The 19347-nt window shown below is 31.6% G+C and overlaps 1 long non-coding RNA gene across 5 annotated transcripts in view; it reads left to right on the top strand.

The window, feature by feature from the left end:
• LOC143249150 (uncharacterized) overlaps positions 1-19347 on the top strand; it is a 28392-nt gene that overhangs the window by 6425 nt on the left and 2620 nt on the right. For all 5 annotated transcript variants that reach the window (XR_013027597.1, XR_013027599.1, XR_013027601.1 and 2 more), the window contains exon 2: positions 14704-14794. This is a non-coding gene — a long non-coding RNA (uncharacterized LOC143249150). The remainder of the gene's footprint in view (positions 1-14703; positions 14795-19347) is intronic.

Here is a 19347-nt window from a genome sequence, read left to right as displayed (position 1 = left end):
CTGTTTTTGCATATATAACTTTACCCCATTGTGAACAGCTGCCATCTTTTCCAAGATGACATACAAAGAAAGAACCATTTCATGGGAATATGACACCCTGCACATTCTAACCTGTTAAAGTTTAAACTTTAGGAGTAGGATTCTTCTACAGCAGATGTCTGTGATTGCTGATGATTAATTCAACAATAAATGAACAGCACACAATACACTTGTTTACAATATATATATATATATTTGGAATAATTAAATATATGAATAAGAAATATTTTACACTATATGGATTATAGAGATATCATAAACACTATATGGTTCTCTTCTTCGTGTGAAATGTCCACTTAGGCCTATTCAGTGCAATTTCAGTTGACAAGCTGAACTGCCTTTCTGTGTTTTTATCACAGAAATATTCTTTGTATAATTCACTTACAATGTGGTGCAAGTTATGACAGTCATATACTGCTCTTTCAGTGATCATCTGGTTTTCTTTTTTCAAAATATTCTCTGGTACTTTTGTCAAAGTTCACTCAGGCTGGTTCAATTATTTTAGATCATGGTTCAATGGAATAAATTATTATTCGTATCTCCTTTTCTAGTGTTAGTCTTACTTTAACATATGAAGCATTAGGCCTATGTTGATCATTAGGCTTTTCAATTCTAGCAAAGTTAACTTATGCCAAACTTTTCCTTGGCTATGCCTTTATATTCCATTATGCTGTTTTTTTGTCAGTCTGTTGTTTCCTGTTCATCTCATACTATTTATATATTTATTAATGAATTGTCTGCTCACTATATTCTCAACATCAATGAGTTACAAACACAACTTCCAATAATCATGTCTTAAACTCTCTTTTAATGAAAACAAACTAAACAATCATAAAATATTCATTCACAAAATAAACTAAATAATAATATATGCACAAAACAGTATCTTATATCATGACACTGGTTTATTACTGTAGATAATGTTATAACCATAAATGTGTTGATAATGCAAAAAACATCTTAAACTATTTTATAATGGCCTGAATAAACAGATATAACACTGGTGAAATGCAACACTCACTACATGTGTTATTGTATGTGTCTTTAGAACAACAAAAAGTACTGTATTAAAAGTACAGACAATGTTCTAAAATCTTATTAAAACAGTACTTCAGTGATAGTATCTCTAAGTAATTAATATTTATTTTTTCATTACTGAACTAAGAACATGGAAATTATGTGGATACAATCAATAAATTATTTTCATTAATAATTTCAACCTGTTTGATTTGCTGCATTGAAAATGCAATTGTTATTAATGAAGACATTCAAAGCCTTCTTTTTGTAATAATGTATGTAACTTTTGTTATGATGTGAATAACTTGTACAAACTGGTGAATCACAATTATATTTGTCATAATACATTAGTACTATGCATATTATGTTTTTAAACACTACTTTTCATCTAATGCCTCAGGAATAATCAAGAAGCAGAAGAGTGTATAGTAATAGTATTCCAATCACATTTTATTTGCCATATCCATTGACGATACGTTTCACTCAATACAGAGCTCTTCACACAGCTGGGATACAACAAACACAGCAGTTGTCATCAGAACACTATTTATATTAGCCATTTGTTGCAACAACAATTGTCAAAGGCATTTTTATATCATAAAAATTGTTGTTGTAATAAATGGCTAATATAAATAGTATTCTGACCACTAATGTGCTTATTGTTTCCTCTGTGTGTATATTGAAAGCATAAATATTAATCCTTCATAATGGTAATTTTAGCTGAAATGTCTTAGTTTGGCTGAAGTATGCTGATGATTATCTCTTTTCTGAAGCCTAAAATGAAAAAACTTGTTGAGGCTCATAGATAGTAGCTTTCAGTTTGAAGCTTCCCAAGGTAACCAGGGAAGATTACCAAAGTAGTTTTCACAGGGAATGGAGGCAGTCTCTTTTCAGTTTAAAATAAACTGCTGTGATCTTGTGCAATAGTTATATATGTATATGACAATGTGTGCTGTGGTCTTACATACATGTATTAACATTACATAAAGTCATTCACAAGTGCTGAATAATTCAAATGGATCAGTTTTACAATGAATACAACTTTTAACCTTATGGATAGTAACTTTTGTATTTTATATGACCAGGTAACTGCTTTGAAATTGTTAAAATATACACACTATAGCTCTGAAATCATTAAAGTATACACTGACTTTGAAATCATTAAAGTATAAACACTATAGCTCTAAAATTACTCAATGTATTTTTCACGAACTTTTAGTAAATATTAAAAGTGTTTTGCACAAAAAAATTGATTTTTTTTTAATTAAGTATTTTTAATTAAAGATTTGTTCATGAATGTATGGAGTCAGAGTGACTAGTCCTAACACAAAGTGATATTTATGTCGAGATTAAAAATACATTTATTATTTTTACATTTTTCATATTTAATTTCCATAACTTCTAAAACCTCCTAAATGAATATCAAACATGTTTTTTTAGAAAAACTTTACAATTTTTCTGTTACTTTCTCTGCCCTAACTCTAACCAACTCAGTCAATTTGGCTGGCTTTGCAACCACCAGAAAATAGTACAAAGTAAATCTAAACTACACTTTTTTATAACTTCTTAAACTGACTGCATATTGTAACAGAAAACTACAACTGTTTATTCAAAATAGCTTAAGGCTGTGAGATAGCAAATTTTACTTTTAATTTTTGTTTTCTTACTGTTCATTTATTATTCCTTCTATTATTTAGTTCAGTTGTGAATTTGTATTTATATTAAATTACTAACTCATCTTTTAACTGGAGCATGTTAATTTTGAATATGTACAATATTATTCAAAGTTATTAATTTAAGAAGGCTATATGGATTTTCAAAAGTACAGAAACACGAAGTTTAAGGTGAAAATGTAACAAAAAAATGTTAACAAACAAGCTTAAGGTTTGAAACATAGTGTTTATATTATTTCCTCAAGCTATAAATCACTATTTTGATTCCATGTCTAAAAGCTGTAATACTTAAGAGTCAAAATAGGGATTTGTAGCTCAAGTAAATAATGTCAATACTTTCTCAAACCTTAAGCTTCTTTGTGATTACATTTTTACTTTAAACTACCTGTTATGTTTTGAATTTTTTACAATTCATTTTCCACCTTTTTTAAAACAACAGTATTTAATAATCTGTTTTTTTTTCGTTTTTTCCTCATGGATGTGAACCTGTATAATAGCATTATTGGCTTATTTGAAACAGTTAAATTTAATGAAATACATAGTTGGCATATGATATTTGGTGGGGAAGCAGTGGCAACCTGTGGATTGGCTTCATTCAGATTGGATAGCTATCGTTCCTGACATTATTGCCACAGTGTTTTCATTGGGAGTGGTGCTGCATGTATGATCACTGTGATTCATGGTGATCAACATATCACGTTATATATATATGCTTGGAAAATGTGTGAGTTCAATATTTATTCTCTTTAGCTATGTGGGGAGTCTGTAAACACTGGTTTGGAGGAACTAATGAACTATACTGGATTAGTCCATGGACTGGCTTTTATAACTACAAGTTTTATACCTACTATTTATATATACATGCAGGCTTTATACATTTTAAGTTGTAAAGCCATATGTGCATAAAAAGTACCAGATGAATTTCTCAAGTTGTGTAAATGCATGCATATATGTTCAGTGCAAATATAAGACAATACTTCATAATGTAATAGGATATGTGTACAAATAAGTATTTTTTAATATTTCTTATAAGTGTTATATTTCTTCCTTCCTCTTCCTCCTCTCCACTGACCATAATAAGGATCTGTCATGGTTTTACTGTAGCTGGTCAGAATTCCTTTTAAGAGTGATATTATACACACACACTACCAAGATAAAAAACATGTTAATGAGCAATTATGAAATGATTATATTAATATACCTTTCCTTCCTCCATTTCTGATGAATTTTTGGTCATGACACTTCTACAACCACTATGAGAATCCTAGGCTCTGGTAGGATATCACTGTTACACACTTTATCTGAAACTGAATATTTTATAAATAAAATATATGGCTATACAATTTTTGGCACACTTTTGCCTAGAATTGCCATAACTTTTGCCATCTCTTGCTTTCATAATTCTTATACCTTATAGGCATCATCAAGGATAGCTACTATATCTGCAGTATATATAAAATCCTCAGTTGTGCAGTATTGGCTACAATTCAATGTTTACTGTCAGCCATCACTCAGACTGCCAATTCAGGGATTGAAGCTGAGCTTGGCACTATCTTTTAAAGTCCAACTTAAATATTTCTGCTGTTGGTGATAGCCTAGATGTTTGTATAATGTTTTACATTGTTTGGACAGTGTTTCAGTTGTTTAACATGGTTGAAACTGATCATGCAGTAACAAAAAACTGTGATCCTGTCAGCAGCATTATGACTGAAAAGGCAAGAACCCTATACATAAATAATACACTACATCAAAATGGTTGCAACAGTAAGTTAATAACTGTTATGGTGCATGTGTCATGCCTGCCATGTAAACATTACATTACATCCATGGCTTGCAAATAGCTATGTACACATGCATATAGTAGACTATTAAATTCCATATAAACTACAGACCATGTTGAAATGATTGGGTGGGAATCATTATTTGTTAGGTAGTAAAATAAAAATAAAAACTACACTACACAATGTGCAATGATGAGATTAGTAATATGCAATTAATAATATTGCACAAGTTTCATTGCAGTAATCAATCACACCATTTTTTTCTTTAGGCTGGGAGAACAATATTAAATTATAAAAACACAACACAACCTATTATGAATTATTGCTGTGGTTCATGATGTATGTATTATAAAAGTGCCATAATCTCCTTCGAGCAGTGATGTTTCAGATATCAATATTGTGAAAGATAATGTAGATTTATGGAACTAGTTAGACACATGAGATGTAACTTTGTTGTCTAACCACTAAATAAAAACCTTTCTTTTATCTTAAATGAGTTAATTCATGAAATATTGTTAGAATTATTGTTTTGTATTGTTATTGATCATAAGAAGTGATTCAGTTTTGGAACTTGTGCTTTTTCCAGAGTTAGGTTTTTTTGTTCTTCTGATTCTTTTTCCCCATTTCCTTTGTTTATTTAAATAAATTACATTGAGATTCAGTTTGTATTGTTTATTAACATTTTTACCCAGGGCTCTTCAGACATGGTTTACTTTTTTTTTGTTAATGATAAAATTTATAGTTATTTGAAAGTTTTATCTTGGATTTCTATTATATTAATAAGTCATGTTTGATCCTTCTAGTGGAGTTATTTTGTTCTACTCTGTTACAAGGCTTATAACAGTTTATATCTGTTTCTTCTTAATGTTATTGTTTTACTGCCCTTTGTGTCTGAATAATAATACCTCAATACAAGTTGTAAATCACTTGGTAAATTTGTAACTTTAATGTACTGAATAATGTATCACACAAGGTACTTGCAAGCATATCTCATGAAGAAATCTTTTCTTTATTATTATTTTTCATAATATAACCTAATCTAACCTAAAGGTTTTTCAATTTTGCTTTTAACTACTTGTACAACAATAAATAAGAAAAAAAAACAAGAAAAATGAAAAATTTGTGCTTATATTTAGCTTGTTGTTTTCTACTTTCAGTTGCCAGTGAAATTTAAGCACACTATTTTGTAATGATGGTACTTATACATTAAATAATGTTTATTTCTTTGAAGATACAGAATAATAATGTGCACAAAGCAATGTCTTATACAACTTTTATAATTTAATTGCCTTTGTAACTAAGACATGAGGGACTTGAAATAATTTCCTTTGCTTTTAATTCTAAATGTGACAAGATAAAGTTTAAAAAAGATGAAATTTACAATACTCTGTACTTAATAAAATACAGCATTATATTTTATTTGATAGATTAAAGCTTTGCCTTTCTGTTGGTTTTAAATGATACAATATAAAATGTCAGAATTATTGGCAATTTCAGAAGACTATTATACATGTTAGAATCATCATCATCCTCACCATGATCATCTTAATCACTTAACTCTTAATCAAGAACAAAATCAGTTTCATTGTACATGTCTGACTTCCCTTTCTTGGCTATACATTCTGTAGAGAGGTGGAAGGGATTTTTATCAAATATCCTTTTCTTCCTTTTTGCCATAAAATTTTCCAAGGCTGAATTTAATATTTGTTAATTTTCCTCATGTGTCCAAACAAAAATCAGCTAGTCCCCTTCTTGAGTGAAGGTTCTCCACTGTTGTATGTTATAACCCATAAACAGTAGGAATATTGTAGATAGAATCAGCAGTTGATGATGGTCACCAATAACTATTTCCATCAGCATATGAACATTCAGAAACTCCATTATCCTGTATTTATAGAAGTACCTGCTCCCAAAGATCCTCAGTTTTGACTCCATTCATGTTGTACTTAATCATTATTTTGATTATTTCCATTTTCTGTTTACCTCAGGTTTAACAAAATTGTTCCTTTTCAGTGTTTTATAAAAATGCTCATTAACTAAATTTAAATACTTAATTTCTCTGATGTTGCTACTGTTATTTGTAGGATCTATCCAGAACATACTTTGATAACATCCATTCTTATATTTAAAAAAAAAATTGATTCAAGACAAGCTTGTACACTTGAAATGACAGTAATTCTCATCATAGTCTACATTATTCATTAGACTTTAGTTCACACTGACATTAATATATTCTCTATTTTATTTTTTGTTTTACTAACACCCTGCTTTAAGCAAAAGAACTTTTAAGATGCCAGGAACTTGATTTCATATCCACTCGAAGATTGAACTTTTTTCAAAACATTTTCACAGTGTGTATCTGCAATTTCTTTCTTGAGTTTCTTTAAGGTATTCTTTGTTTTGTTTTTTACCATAGGCAGTATCTGATAACATAAAATGTTTTCTTTTATAAACTGCTCAGGCAGAATAAAACATGCATCCAGCGTATCTTTGTACAAGCAACATTTTGACAGAAAAGTAAGTTCATGATGACAAGAAACCCACTTGAGGTAAAAAGGTAATCTCAAGATGACTGGTATGGGTATTAGCACTTTAATTAAAAAAGCATACAGAACAGCGTTGCAACCTTCTTAGATCCTCTTCAGGTTAAAAAAAAGAGAGATTTTGCAAATGACTGTTGTTGGGCACGTCTTAGAGACAAGAGTGTAAATGGGTATGGAATTGTTGGGAGCATTTCAGTTGGATGTCAGGTTATTAATTAGTATAGGCATAAGGGTGTTCCTTTATACTGGTTTAATTCTGGTTTGTGTTGTTGTATAAGTACGACTTTTTTGATTTTGCATTTGTTTCCCTACTTAGTATCTGGGTGTTTTCTGTGGTTATGTTGTGTTTATTTGATTTGCAGTTTTCAAAAATGCGTGAAGGTGTTTTTTTGTGTTCTTTGAATTTAGTTTACATTTTTCTGCTTGTTTCTCCAATATAGAAGTTGTGGCAGTTGTTGCATTGTGTTTTATAAATTATGTTGGTGTTGTGTTTGTCAGTGTAGTTTTTACAGAGTATGGACTTTTGTTCTATACCTTGGTTTTGAATAAATTTGGTACTTACTGGAATGTTATGTTTTTCCCAAATATTGGTTATTCATATGTATTTTTTCACTGATGTCAGGAATATATGGTATGCAGCAGTGTAAGGTTTTGTAGTTTGTTGTATCTTGGAATTTATTATGGTTTGTTTTTGTTGATTATGTTGTTGATCTTGGTGTGTGTATGTATAATTTTTTAAACAGTTTTTGGAGGAAATTTGTTGATGTTGATGAATTGTTGTTTTATTTTGTTGATTTCATCACTAATTTTATCAGGTGAACATAGTTTTGTGGCTGTGTTTATTTGGTTTCTTAATATGTTGAGTTTTTGTTTAGTTTCATGTGTTGAGTCCCAGGGAATGTATAGTCCAGTATAGATGGTCTTCCTATGGATTTCTGTTTTGAATTGTTTATCAGTTCTTGTGATCTTGAGGTTGAGAAATGTTATTTGGTTAGAATAATAAACTCTTTGTTTTATTTTTATGAGTTCATGAATTTAGTCAATTCAACTCTCTCCTTGCAACTAACAAGGTAGTTCTCTACTGCCTCAGCAAAAATTACCCAATTGCTTAGTAAATGGTATACTTCACATCTTATATGTGCAACAAATTATGTACTGTGCATTTTGGGAAAATTAAAATGCCGTACATCGATTGAACTAGCAGTTGTCTCAACGTGCCTTTTGAATTTTTAGATCATTTAAGTAAGTAAAATATAGTTGTATTTCACATCAGCAAATGATTTAGACTTTTATAATGCCAGTTAAGCTCTACAGGAAATGTAGTGACTGCCTAAAAGCCAAAGGTAATTGTCATTTTTTAGTTTTGTTAGCAATCCATTATAAATTTCTGTATTAATAGTAGCTCCATCATCTTTAGCTGAAACTAGCAGGTAAGCATGTTCTTCTGCCTTGCCTTTGAATAAATCATCAATGCTTTTCTATAAGGTTACACAGAAGTAAGTCTTATTTGACTCTAATAATTAAAATTAGTCCATTTTCAAAACCAGTTTTTCTTACCTGACTTCCATCATTAAACACTGCAAAAGCAATTGCTAAACATAAAATCACTGCTACTTTCTCACAATTGGATTCTGCAGTAATGTTAATAAATTCTTTTGCTCTATTAGCATAATTAAAATTTGAAATCAGTTGTAAATATTTTGCTTCTGCACTTTAACTAGGGTTTTGATTACCAACAGGGACTGTGTTAAGAAGCTTTCTGCATGCTTCCTTGGCTTTTTAATGGACAGCTACATTTAACAGAGGTTAAAGAAGGATGTTGGAAACAGAAGGACCATCACTAGTGATACCACAGTTTCCAGGAAGAATCTTCTCATTATTTTAAAGCAGTTTTTTAAAGCTTTAAAAGCACATGTATATATGAACATGTAACTTCTGCATAACATTACTTGTAATAAAACAATTACAAAAGGATACCCAGCCTCCTCTCACGTAATAGCTTTTCTCATTTAATGCTGCCCTCTATGAACACAAGCAATTTGTTGTGTTTTGGAATTCATATGGTGAACAATTGTGTACTTTGTTATGAATTCAGTGCTGTATATATACTTGTCCATCTCTTGCTAACTGCACCCTTTCACTTTTTTTCTTCAGACCTTCTTGCTATATTTAGCATAAAACTTGCATCACATTTGTGTTACAACGTCTCTTCCTAAGTTGCCCTTTGAAGAAGAAAATTCAGTTTTTCCACTGAGATTCCATTTGTTAACAACAAAACAGTTTTGCTGGCTAAACTAATACATGTTTACAATTAAAAGTGAAAGCGGAACTGAACTGTGATTACCTTTGATCCATATGAAGGCTCTTGGAGCCACATATTATTCAGAAAAACAACCCAAATTCTTAAAGTTCTTTATGTTGTTCTGAATATGCTAATAATTAACAACCAGTTTAGAAATTTAAACTTTAAAATATTGACTCAATTTCTTAGTTGCAAATATTGAATGTAGATATAACACTATATTTTTAAAACACTGTGTTTTTGTCCCTGTGATATCAGTAGTCTAGCCAATTAAAATTAAAGCACTGGAGTTGTAGCAGTCAACAGGGTTACACAAGGTTATCTGTGAACTTATACTATGTAAACAACAACTGACTGCATGAACAGTGAATGTCATGATCAACAAACTTGATTGGGGCTCTAATAAGCCATCGCAAGACTCATTTTAATGATGATGACAAGCATAATTGTGATGGCTTCAGTTAAATGTGAAGGCCTGTATTCACTTTGGATAAGTCTGACACACAATCTAAAATGAGGAAGATTACCTTAGGATCTCACTTATGTTGTAGTTTTGTAGCTCAGTAAAACTGACTGTCCAGCATCAAATTCAAGTATACACACACTGTGCTGTTAAAATTCAACAATACATAGGTGTTGTCCAAGTGCATCACACATCAGTACTGTTTAATTTTAATAGTACAAACAGTATTGTACAGGTGTCAAAGGTGAATTTACAATATTCTATTTTTAGGGTAATAGAAATGTGTGATATTGTTTTTTCTTATTGAAAAAGAGAGATTTTCGTGCATCAATTATGTACAAAAATTACTGACATACCCCAAAGTTTGTATTTTGCAGATTAAAACACTGGTTTAGTGGTGAATTTAAATGTATAATATATTTATAAAAGGTTTCTCCAGAATAGATCTTTCTAATTGACGAAATTTATAAAAAAAAGAAATAAAATAGTGTAATTTACAAAATGTTCTCCTTAAAAACCAAATAAATTATGGAGAAGGATATCAAAAATGTATAATACATAAATATAAGATGCAAAGCACACATATTCTACCTTGAATTAGAGATACCACTTTGAGCAAAGAAATCCTTTATCCACAATGTCCAATGAATGATGATACCAAATGAAGGATACAATTTGTTTGTTTTGTTTTTCGTAAATTTTATATAAGACTGGATGGAAGGTAGCTTGCCATCACCACCTGCTGTCAACTTTTGGGCTACTCTTTTTACCAGTGAATAGTGGGATTGACTGTCATATAATAATACCCCCACAGCAGAAGGGGCAAGCATGTTTGATGTGATGGGGATTCGAACCTGTAGCCTTCAGAGCACCCTAGCCACCTGGCCATGCTTTGTATCAAAATTCTTATTGGGAATGTTTTTTGTTGCTTTAACCTGTTGACATCTAACATTTCTTTTTGTAATAATCCTAATAAATATGCAGTGGTGAAATATATATTGAATGAAATATAGTTTTTTTATTATTATCTGGAGAGTTAAGGTAATTTTTTATAACTTTATTGCCAAAGTGCTCTAACCTTTTAAACCCTTTTCTGCACAAGTCACTGTGTTACATTAAAAATTCAAGTAAACACCTTAACTATCAATGTATGTAGATGAAATTAATGTTACAATATACATTATGTTTCAAAATTTTACGCTATATAATGTTAAGTTATTTATTTCAGAAAATGCCTACAAGAAATCTGCTTAAACTTCAGATATATTGTCACAACAAGCTATGAAAATACTCTACTTTGACACTATATTTTCAGGAATATAGTGGTATTTATGTAGTGTATGTCTAGATTATAAGATGCTTACTTTACCTTTCAACTCATATATTTCAAAAACCTATAAAAGAATGCTGTTAAAACAGTAAACTAATTTTGTCAACCCCTAATTGTTGTCAGCATCACCTTCAATAGATTTGTTTGAGCTTTATGTCCTATATGTAGACCTTACATACACATATGTATAATAATTAAAAATAGCTCATTTTACACTACAATCTAATAATGGTTATTTTAAAATTGGCTTGCAATGGTCATGTCAGAGACTGTAATACTGTTGGCTGTTTAATCAACTATAGCACTTACAGTTGTTTTGTATCTAAATATATTTAGAGATACAGTTAAATTGTATTTTGGTCTTATTTTTATACTTTAGTTAATTATATATTAGTTATGTTTTAAACTGCACAACTGAAAGGTTTAAACACTTTTTAAATATACATCATTCTTTGCCTCAGTTTTCAAGACCTAGGATATTATGCAGTGCACAAAAGTTTTACTGAAGGGTTGTGCACACCTGCCAGAGACACTGCAACATGCCTCAAGGGCACTATTGACTTGCACCGAGATAAATAATAAATGGTGAGGGACAAGAAAAGAAAAGAAAACAATTAACTATAACCAAAATAACATCTTTAGATATTGTACAAAAAAATTCTTCTTCTATTTCACCATCTTAATCATTGCATTGTATTGTACACTGTTGATAATAACTGGTTAGTGATATAGTAGGAAAAAAATGAAATATATAATATATATAAGTATTTACCTTAAAAAAACTTTTGAGTTCATTTAACAGATTCTATAGGTTATGTAAATGCAATATGCAAATTGTGAGATGAAGAAAAGTATTTTTATATTCTTAAAATACAAAAATCACTTTGCACATGAACTATTTTAACCATTTGAATGCACATAACTGCTATAGATAAATAACATTTTCATCAAAAAGATGCAATTAGAATAATGTAATTCTTTGTGTACAAAACACTTATAAACCTTAACAAAATCTCATGAGGTTTTGTGATGAACACACAGAATCACTGTATTATTGTTGCATAAACGTCCTTCCATAGTCAAGCAGATGTCTACCTATGCTTAAAGAGCTACACTGTTGTCACAATATCTACAAGTATGCAGACATTTATACCTATACAATCAATCTTTGATGTTTTCAGTCACAGAAATGAAGAGGTGTAATAACATATTTTGCAAATTTGAAATGGTAAAAAAAAATACCTTCATGCTCTTTATTAAAAACAATGAAGAAGAACCTGATCGACATGAAAACCACATACACATTACACCAAAATTTATATATTTTTAAATAATAAATAACAAATGCATCATAATCATCTTTACGGTTTAGATTTCACATTTTTTATTCCTACAACAGGAATTTTTAAGACTTACTGGATATTAAAAATATAAAAATAATTATATTTATATGCATAAGACTGAGAGAGATATTACAGGTATATAAATCATCATTATTTGAGATGATCTGCAAAAATGCAGTTAAAGTTGCAATATTTATATGCAAAATGGCTCATTTGGGTTGAGAAAATATTTTACATTGAAGGTCGAAACGTTGTTCGCTCTTCTATGTAAAATATTTTCTCAACCCAAACGAGCCGTTTTTGCATATAAATTTCTCAACAAGTGGGTTTCTCGACATCACTAAAGTTGCAATAAATAGGATATACTCTAAGTTGCTTAATGATGTATATAGATTCCCTAATATTACCTTGCATACGAGGTCTGTTAAAAAAATATGCGGACTGTTTGAATTGCGCGGCTCCAGTTGGTTCCAGGGGAATCTGCTTGGTGTCGCTAGGTTCGCACAGATCAGCTGATTACAACGCAATTTCCCGATTGCAGATATCTTCATTTGTGTATTAGCTACGTGAAGCTAAGTGAAGTGCGATTTTTTTCGTTTGGCAGATTTCGGAATGAATGACTTGAAGGAGCAACGACTTGCTCTGAAATTTTGTGTTAAGCTTGGAAAATCTGCGACTGAAACTTTTGCTATGCTTAACTCGGCTTACGGTGATGTTGCTATGAAGCGTACGGCATGTTTCAAGTGGCATGAACGTTTTAAGGATGGTCGACAGTCCATTGAAGGTGATGAGCGTCCTGGACGTCATTCCACGTCAACTGACAACCCACACGTCGACAAATTCAACACCCTGGTGCGGGCAAATCGACGTCTGACTGTCAGGAAGCTTGCTGAAGAGTGTGAGATATCAGTTGGATCTTGTTTCGAGATTTTGACCGAAAAATTGAAGATGCACCCCGTTGCTGCGACATTTGTGCCACACAGAACTCGTGAGTTTTTGGCCAAACACTCGATCACTGTTCTTTCCCACCCCCCTACTCTCCTGACCTTGCTCCTTGCGATTTTTTCTTCTTCCCTAAACTCAAAAGACCCTTGAAAGGAAAAAGATTTGAGACAATTCCTGAGATTAAACCAAATGCGACGAAGGAGCTGGAGGACATTACAAAAGAAGCGTACCAGGACTGTTTCAACAAGTGGAAACAGCGTTGGGATAAGTGTGTGCATTGGGGAGGAGAGTACTTTGAAAGGGTCCCAGACCTGTAACTTCTAAATAAAGTACATTTTGTTTTATGACGTAAGTTCGCGTATTTTTTGAACAGCCCTCGTATAACTTCCACATAGAAATGTGATTTACAAAATTAAAATGTTGCATATTTGTAAGATTTGAATATGGAATTAACAAAAAAGGATAAATCTCAATAAAAAAAGCAGAGGTTTTGGAACATACATTTTTCTTCTTCAGGGGTAAATTAGGAATGAATAGCAAGAATTGTATTAATCTTTATTAACATGATGGATACCAACTTTAGAACTTGAAGCATGTATGTTGGATTAGAAAAAGAAGACTGCACATTTTTCATATAAAAATATGCTCCAGTAATATGTGTATTGCTACTAATTGATAAGCATATAAGTAGAAAATAATGTATATACTTTTAACTTTTTCCATATTACATTCAAAATAACGTATACATTTATTAAAATATGGGATTATAGAGAAAAAGGTACAATTCATCAGCTTTCATAATAGTGTTATAAAAATGTGTGTAACGGAAGGTCAAGTATAGTTGGTTCTTTTTTAAAACAGATGGTGTATGTTTTTAATCTTTTTTTATGCATTTGCCCATTACCTCTGTCTTCCTGCAGAATCTCTCATATTTTGCACGAAAACATTAAATTTTCAACTAGCTTACTTTTGAGATATATTTTGCATAAACAAAATTAGCCTGGAAATTCTTTTAAAAAACAAAATTACTGTCTTGTATTTTAGAAACATAATCACTGCTACAGTGAGTAAAAACTTCTATTAGACCAGATAGCAGTGTAACATGGGTCCAACAGGAATCCCAGCACATTTAGAAACAAGTTTATAAATTTGTCAATGTCATTCGTAAGTTTCTTGTATCTGAGAAAGACATTTTCTGTCCTTCAGGACAGCTATACATTGCTAGTTACTATGAGAATTATCATCTTTCAGTACAATTATTTTACAGATGACAGTCAACCGAGCTTCTGGATGTATGCCATGATTTCTATAGGATCGGCTTTTGTTGTTTTTGTAGCCATTACCATATATGTTATGTGGTAAGTAACACAAATATTGTTATATACATAACATTAAATTAATTTTCAGAAGTTTCCATTTTTTTTTAAACTTTTATTTGTTAGTGCTATGAACTCTTCTGAATATTTTGAAGAGTTCACTAAAAATTTTATAAAACAATTGTACTTTTTAAATTATATAACCTTGCAGCAGATTTTTATTCTCTAAATCTGCAGTCTTTTTTGTTTCATAATTTGTACAGTTAATTGTATGCAACTTTTTTATTATCCTAAAGTATTTTTTTAACATCTGTTGTACTGTCATTGGACATTTACAATAGTTTTTTATGTCAATGACATTGCTGCTACATTAATGTAGGGTGTTACAATGGAGGTGTGCTAAGGTATTGATTTATTTTTGTTAAACTTAAGTCACTTTTGAAATTAGTGATACTGTTAATTTCTTCACTACTAATCTCTGTTTCCTTAATATATTTTGAGAAAGTGAGTTGTAGTAACAAACACGCCTTGTTTAAGTAAGAAACAAAACTTAATGAACAGTGACAGACAAATGCCATGCTCTACTTTTGTTTCTAATTTAGTTTAATTCCATCACATATTTCATTATGTTAAAACACTCCACTAAAATATTTACTTTAACAAAGAACATTTGGTTATCTGAGAAAAATTAACAATATTTTCATGAACACTTCTCACTAAATAAAATATTGATGTATACATTCTGTCACTAGGTGTCCATTCAATTCTGTCATTAGACTTTAATTCAACCAATGTACCAGTTTTGTCACTTGACTTTTAATCAACCAATGTACCAGTTCTGTCACAAGACTTTTATTTAACCAATGTACTAGTTCTGTCATAGATTTTCATTTATAACATCTTAAGCTTTCTATCTGTGGTGCAATACATATTAACTGAAGTAACTTGTCTAAATAAAATATTTCTCTAAATTGTGTTCATTAATTTAACATGCCCATATGTAATACCACTGTTCATTCTTCTGTTTTAAAACTTTATTATAAGTTTGATCATTATACTTACAAGAACATACTTCATTGTTCTAGGGACCTTTAACAAAAGTTCATAGAACATATATTTATTACTCTTTGGGCCTGTTTTATAAGTTTTAAAGAGATGTTGCTATAATTACACGAGCATCTTTCATTCATTAGAAGACCTTTTGTTTCCACGAAACAGAGAAGGGCTACTGTTCTATGTAATTTAATGAGAGAAAAAGAACCACTATGTTATAGAAGTTATTTTCAATAGTTTAACACCGTTATTTTAATATAAGCTATATTTCCAGAGTTAAAGTATTATGATCTAATCTTTGAAGATTATATGTAATGACTATATGAAAAAAAAGTATGTGTAGTTATGTTTGGCATGTTAGATCTTATGTTTAGCTTAATACTTTAATTTTATATCATGGTAAACTGTAACTGTAGCTAAAAATGAAACAAATCATACCCATGATTGTCCCATGGGCAGTGAGTCAAATACAGGACATTTAGCATGAAAAGTTGACAGAAAGAGAGTGAGTTATATGTTGAATAAATAAAGAGTCCAAACTTGAGCTAAAAGTAAATAAAAAATATATTCAACAAGACTATATGTATATATACTTAAACAGAAATTACGTTTAACAGTTGCTTAGTTTCATACCATTTGAGCAAAGAAGGAAAAGTTTTTTACTGAAATCATATCATGTTTTTTGAGTTATTTATTTTGCATATTCGTCATTTTCTAATCAATATAACAGCTGGGAAAAGTCTGGTCATTCTATTGCACTAGTTTCACAAGAACTAGTTTCATCACTAAAATTTAGCTACATACTCTGTGTAAAGCCAGTAAATCACCATAACTAAACTCTTTAAAGGCTATTAAACAGTGTTAAAAAATAAAAAGGAAAGTTTGCTCATAAAGGATACAGTCAAAGGAAAGCATTATAAGAAGTTTAAGTTGAGTGCAATGATGTGAGATTTGGAGGATTATAAAAGACTGAGTTGGTCATGTGGGATGTTAAGAAATCAAAGAAGTATATTGAAAAGGTTGGTCAAAAATGTAAAAGTTAATAATAAAGTTTGTTGTTGTTTCTTCAAATATATTTAGAGTAGGCATAATGTTTGGATGAGAATAGGGCCTTTGAGAGATGATACAAGAGGGTTTGTATCTGAGGTTCATGGGATCTTTGGGTTATTAAGTTATATTTTTTCTTCAGGTTTTAATAATGAAGATTTGAGGAGTATTCCTGGTTCTGAACAGTTTCTAGATAGAAACAAGATTATCACATTAATTATGAGTTTGTTAACCCATTTGCTACAGCCAAGATGTATATTTTCCTGTGCTTCCACCCCTCTCACGCCACGACTGGCATACATGTTTCTCATTATCAATACTATTTATGGCTTCCTCTGCTGGTTCAAAGTACATTACCTTGATGTTCCTTCTCCAGTCCTTTTGGTTTCACCATTATTGCTTAGCTCATTTATGGTTTTCTCTTCTTCACTGATATGTTTATGTATATAGCATGATTTGTTTGGCCTCCACCTCAGTCACTCTTGATCCAGCCTTATGTGTCTCACTTTTTGCCCAGGAGTGTTGTTCATTCATCTTCACATGTGGGATATTGCTGGTTCCTTGCTCACTGCTCAAGTTTCTGTGGCCATTTAGGCCTTCTATTATTCCATTTGTGTCAACTTTTTACTCTTTTTGTCCATTAAAAAAAGTGGCATGTTTTTCACTGTTGGTCCATCTGCTGCTCTCTACCACCAAGCCATCCTGCTGTTGCCCACCTCTTAGCCTTCTTTAACTGGTTGTTCAACTAAGGATTGTTGGTTTGTAGCATTGCATGCTATTGCATGGCTTTCTTCAGTATTCACCTTTTGTTTGTTATATTTTATATCTCTTTTTTTCGATCCTTCTTAGTTAATCACCACTCTCAGTTTCTTTGCCCAACTGGAACTTCAATGTGGTTCTACACAGTTGTATCAGATGTTTTTTTAAATCTTTGCTACTTACTCATTATACCACTTCTGTCTTACTACTTGTTGCTATGGTCATCACAGATCTGATTCTTATGCATTGAATGCCTTCTGTACTTTGTTTTCCACAGATCTTCCTTTCTTTTATCCCTTGATCTCCTGTCCTTCCTAAGACTTAGGCAGTTTGGAAGGGAGATCATACTCATCACTGTCTAACTAACATGTTTTATGAAAATTTTCAGTTGATTGTGTCTTTTTTCACCAATTTTTGCAGCAAATGAGCTCATTTTGCCTTCCATCTAGGTAGAAAGATGAATGTGGCCTCCCATATTTTTTTGTCAGTCCTTCATGATCATATGAACCTTGTTTGTCTTTTGTGTCCAGTTTGAGAGATATGGTGTTACTTGGCATGAATAGCTCCATTTTATGGCTCTTACTGTCGTTTGTTATTGCCATGGGATCCTCTTCTTCCAGGGGCCTCTTGCCCTCTATGCTTACTGGATGGATTAATAAGTTCATCTAATTATCTATCTTCCCTGGATGGAGATACTTTCAGATTGCATCATCTCATATCACATCATATCTACCATTTAACTCATTCTCTAGTCTGACACTCATTGTTACCTTTGCACAATATTCTCCAGGGAGGAATATGTACTAACCCTAACAACTTTGTCTCATATTGCCTCCACCATTTAGCATTTGCATCTCCCTCAGGATATTACCTCCCTCCAGTCTAGTCACCATTTTAATTTGCCTGTTTCTAACATACTGTCATTTAGTTATTTGATTTCACCAAGTGGCCAGTATTGTCTTTACTTCCTAAAACCCACAATGAGTTGAAGGCAATCAAAAACATTAAACAATGAGCACTTTTAGAAGCTGTTTTTTTTCATGATAATCCATAGAATATGCCAGCTTTTCAATTTAGATTTGGAAATAACCCATTCCCCTTTTCCCAGCAAAAGGTCTTTGTGGTGATTAGGTCCAGTAACCTTTCTCATACCTCCCCAACATGAATTCATATCCTTGATTGTCAAGTGGAGCATGGGATACCATGTCTTCTCTCAATTCATAGCTGGTGGGATGGTCAACTTGAAACATCTTTCACCAGTTGTGTGATTCTTCTGGAAAAAGTCCAAGTTAGCAGCACAACATGGTTGTAAGTAGAGCAGAGATATCCATATCAGTGTAATGTAGATTGACCTTATATAATATGCCAACTTCTCAGTAGTTTGTCATGCCAGATGAAGAAAAGTGTTCTGTGACAACAGGAAGAGGCTTAGACCCTGTTCTTGTATGTATGATGAGTAAATTGTACAGAGTACATACCAATTGTGTGCAAATTCTCAGCTAGTTGTGTCTTTCTCCACCCATCCCTGCAACAAATGGGCACATATTGCTTTCCATCTAGGTAATAAGATGGATGTGTATGAGTGTTAACCCTCTAGTAAGCCCCTGCTATAAGGTGTCACACTCCATAAGCTTCCTACTTCAGTCAGCTTCTCTGAAGAGAGCTCATATAGGTTTTAGCAACTGCATCAGCCCTCCTACTACATCAGTGTGGGACTAGCTATTACTTGGAAGGTA

The sequence above is a fragment of the Tachypleus tridentatus genome, chromosome 4 (genome assembly GCF_004210375.1).
Source record: "Tachypleus tridentatus isolate NWPU-2018 chromosome 4, ASM421037v1, whole genome shotgun sequence".
Taxonomy (NCBI): domain Eukaryota; kingdom Metazoa; phylum Arthropoda; class Merostomata; order Xiphosura; family Limulidae; genus Tachypleus; species Tachypleus tridentatus.
This window is presented reverse-complemented; position numbering and strand designations above follow the sequence as displayed.